The sequence below is a fragment of the Sinocyclocheilus anshuiensis genome, unplaced genomic scaffold (genome assembly GCF_001515605.1).
Source record: "Sinocyclocheilus anshuiensis isolate Anshui unplaced genomic scaffold, SAMN03320099.WGS_v1.1 scaffold1512, whole genome shotgun sequence".
NCBI lineage: Eukaryota > Metazoa > Chordata > Actinopteri > Cypriniformes > Cyprinidae > Sinocyclocheilus > Sinocyclocheilus anshuiensis.
Genome location: NW_015557148.1, coordinates 119,620 through 124,579, shown reverse-complemented (window position 1 = coordinate 124,579; position 4,960 = coordinate 119,620).

The window sequence follows — 4,960 nt, the reverse complement described above, 5'->3', positions numbered from 1 at the left end:
CATTATGCCACGTTTTGCGGTATGGGAGGAAAATACTATATACATATTCATTATATGAATAAACTGTATATTTAATTTGATATTTTAATAGCATCTTAATACATTAAGCAATGTTAAGTGTTTATGTTTTTCTACAGGAGGAAAATGCTTAACGAGAGACTTTGTGCATTGCGTTCATATTCTGCTGTTCTGTGGCCACGGATTTGCGGGTCTTGTCTTTTTCTTGCAGGACCCTGTATGTTATGGTACTAAATTAGTTTTAATCGTTTAATCACCACCACAGCGTCTTGTCTCCATTGGCAACATGCACCATTTGTGTCAATTGCAAGTGACGTCGCAGGTAGCGGAGAGTGCAAGTGGCGATTGCAAGTGACATTGTAATTTAGTTTCTTTTTTCTTGTCTTCACCACCTGGCTACTGTTGTAAAATGTTGAGAGATTCAAACAAAAAGTAATAAAAAATAGAACAAAATAAAAAATAAAGCCTGCAAGTGACGTCGCTAGCGGAAGCATGAGTGTCTGAGAATGCAAGTCTGAGAATGCAAGTCTGAGAGTACAAGTCTGAGAGTACAAGTGCGAGGCTGCAGCCAGACCCTTCTCTATTTGTCTGGTAATGGGTAGGCTAAATAAAACACGACACAATAAAACATCTCGCATTGGATTTGCTCAAATTTTAGGTTAATCGTTTTTTTTCCATATGCTTTCGTGGTCTTTGTTAGAACATAAAATATATGAGTATATTTTAGCTACTGGTCTGTAGCTAGGTTGACCTGTGACTAGGTCAAGGTGAAGGCCATTTCCATCAGGCCTCATTCTCAGCAGCCGATATCAGCAAAACATTGACAACTTTCAATGATTTTTAAGTAATTAAAAATATATTGTAGAAAATATTTGTGATATTTATCTCCATGTGTTTTTGTGAATACGCAATTATGAATGATCAGAATGTATTCAAATATAAATATGAAAATCTGTGAAGCAAACTTTCATGACATTTCTTACTATTTTTAATAATCTATTAAGCATTAGTTCTATATTATAATGTTTATAATGTTTCTATATTTTAATGCATTAAATGGTTCCTCAAGGCTTATAGATTTAATAGTACCTCATTTTTATTCTTTACATTCCATAGCCTTAGCCTACATACTTATATATTCTATAATTCTGTATAAAACTACTTGAAGAATGTCTAGATTTGTAGGTGATCCACAATAATCTTTGTTAGCTATCAAAATCTAATTTGATAGTTTTGCATAAAAGGACATTTCCATGCATTTCAGTGGTACATTTATAAACTGCTGCATTAACTTTTTAGTAAACCACACCGAGAAACATTTGCACACTAAATGTGGCTTTTTTGTTTTAAGATCAATATAACTGTTCTCCTTTAGTGCTACTGCAAAGAGGGTTTTCGTTTAATTTCTCTCTCCTTCATCTGGCACTGTTTACAGTATTAATAGTTTGTAGCTGAGTGAGATTAACCTCAAGGTCAATAGTCCTAAGAATCAATGCTTTCTTTATTTGACTCAGCAGGAGAGTGAAAAGGTTGGCTTCTGTAGAAATTATTGTATAGCACTTTTATTAGGAGAATTTGTGCTTGAGCTTATGTAGTGATGTGAAAATGAACACTTGAAACTAAAGTGTTAAAGACTAAAGGATTAGCTCTTTATCTCCCATCCTCCTCCTCCACGTGATAGAGAGATTCTGAAAGCGATAGCGTGAGAGTGTTTTGCTTTCTCCCATTTAATCTATCCATTATTATTGTGCAGTTATGTATTAATTTGAATTTTGATATGTGTCTGACAAACTACATTTTTTAATTTCTTTTTGTGTGTGCAGTGGATGAGCAGGAGAAACGCTGCAAAGGAGAAATAACAATGAGATGAAAATATGTATTTCAGTCCAACAATTAATCTTCAAGAATGCGAGAGGCAGAGCTGTAGGAGGTAAAGAGAAAATTGAGTCAGAGATGGTTGAGATGATGAACATTGGAAAAGAGATATTTCTATTAAAATGTGCTCACATGTAAGATATGTGGACAGTGCATGTTATTCATGTAAAATAATCAGCATTAATGAGAAATAAGCTATAGGCTATAACAGTCCTGGAATTTTACTCTGTCTAGACTGTCTAGTCCGTCAGTCTTTAGTGGGGATTTTTCAGTGAAACATTTGTAAGATGACCTTTTTCAGTAGGTGGCGACAATTGATTGTCTTTATGATCACTGACCATGAGTCACTGAATCATTAATTCAACCAATTTGTTCAATAACGTTGATTAATTTAGGAATAAAGCACCAGTTCTTGGAGATGTGAACTGTATTGGAACTATTTTCGTAAATAGACAAAGTAACTCGCTTGTTTATTGAACTTTTGCATTGAAGTATATTGCAATCGTACTGTTGGTTTGAATATCAATAACTCTTTCCTAGGACTAAATTGTGTCTACTCATTCTGTACATATTGAGATTTTAAGGAGGTAGAGCCTGTTCACACCAAGAATGAAAACTATAAAAATAACTGTATCGATAACTTGAATAATAACTGTATTAGCGTCTGCACCAACAGATGATTATGTTCTGTTTATTGTAAGTGCGCACTGTAATTACATCACGTGCCAGTTTTAGATGTTAAAATTGGTTTATTTTATTTATTCAATTTATTTGTACAGGGACAACGCACAACAACAGTGTTGTGCCAGAGTTAGCTATAAAGCTAATTTGCATCTGCAGTCCCCCTCCGACATGGCTTAGTGGGCATTCCGTTCCCCATAGTGGACACAGCGCGAGTTCCCTTGAAGGGGAACTTCTCGGGTTACGCATGTAACCATGGTTCCCCGAGAGGGAACGAGACTGCTCAGCACTGGCAGCACTCCCCATAGTGTCCGCTTGAGGTTGCAGTGTCTTGTTCCCTCTCGGGGAACCATGGTTACATGCGTAACCCGAGACGTTTTTCTTGTTGTCAGGGTGGCAAAGTTGTACAATTGGATACAACTTCACATAGAAAAGGTTAGTAAGTGTTTATTTAACAATAAAATTGTGTTAACATGGAAATTATTTACATTGTGTGGCTATACTATTGAAACAGTTTTTAACACTTACAAATTAGCCCCATTCATGCCTATTGTAAGTGCCTCATTTTTAAATATACTGATGACTTGTAATTATTTTTGTGGTAATCAACATTATGACACATATGTTGTTGACTGATCTTAACCTGTACTGAACCCAGAATATTCCTTTAAGATTTAAAAAAGTCATTACTTATGCATTTAAGAGAGAGTTAGTCTTGCTCTTCTTCGCATATATTAGGTTCTAATGATTAGGAGACTGTACTGAAGCCTATTGTGTAGAGATGCAGTGAGTGGTGATGTTATCTGTAGTTAATACTTTCTCATTACTCCACTCAGATTAACATGATTTAGTTTCCAGCCAGGCTTCTGCAGGCTCACTGGATCATATAATCTCATCGCATGCTTCCGGCATACCTAGACTGAGAGAGATTGAAGCAGACAGAAAATCAGAGAGTGAAAGTGAGTGAGAGAGCCGCAAAGAGAAATTGAGATTGAGCCAGAGAGTGAAACAAAGACACACAGCTCGGCCATGTGAATGCATTGACATTTTGTGGCCTCATTTTGTGGCATAGAGGAATCGATGACACTATGGATTGGTTGTGCAGTATGTGGGCTGTTGTATTACTGCATGTGTTCTGCTGCAGGTGGCATAGTGTGCATTTCCACCTTGTACCAATCCTACTGAGGTTGTGTTAGGGCTGCTCAGAAGAATAAACATTACAGGTGTACTATAAAGTCAGCTATAAATGGTTAAATATATGTAAGGATGACCAGACCAGTCACAGTTCAGTTTGCAAATAGATGTAAGAAAGATAGCCAGTTGTGATTGAAACTGCAAATATTACAATGACGTTGCAGTTGGTTACAGTTTGAATACTGAACATCATCAGTCAATGAGATTTTCAAACTTTGCTGCTAATTTTAATAGATAACCCACATAAGGCTGAAATTTTCTATAAAACCTTTAAAGTTTGAATGCAGTCAGTATAGTACATTACATTGTTGAGGCAGAAGTTTAATTGGCTAATACTGCAACAGTTTATATCTTTATGTTTAATATCATACTATTCCTTATTCTTATTCACCAGTTCTTTTTTTTTTTTTTTTACTACTGCAACCAAATTATGTCTTTTTAGCTCCATTAATGCTTCTAGAATGTGCATCGTCCGGTAATGTCTGATTTCCGAACAAATGAGTCTTATGAATCAGTCCTTCTTAGTGAATCAAAAATTCTGTGACAAGTGTTGTCTGACTCCAGAACAAATTACTCTTATGAGCTTGCTCAAAAACTTTGTGGTTATGCCAGTTACTTAAAGCTGCAGTCCGTAACTTTTTTTGGTTAAAAATGATCCGAAATCAATATTTGAGCAAGTACATAACCAGCCAGTGTTCAAAACTATCACCTTACTTTAGCCCGATTCACAACGGTTAGCTTATAATAATGTTTTCTAATTTGAGTGGTACGGGTAGGTTTTCGCGGGAAATTCGAGCATGGCACTGCGTCATTACGTCACGTCTGTAAACATAAAGAAGTTGTCCCGGCTACTAGGCTATCACATGTCAGGAGCCTGCAGGTGGCCGATCGTTTATAGCCTTTTCTCACAGCAGCTAGAATAATTAAATGTATCATTTTGATGACGGATTGTAATCCATAAAGGATTGTGTTTATGAAACATGTGAATGAAATTAAATTATATTCCAGTTATAAATGTGCTTCTGATTACAGATAGCCTGGGATTACAAAGATTTGTATTTTAAAGAAAATCAGTTCGAAGGGAGCATAATTTGCTTTTTGGGTTAAAATAATTTATTAATATGAAATTCAAAGAGTATGACAATTATATTAGACTGTGCAGAAATTGAAATCTACATGCTAATACACACTA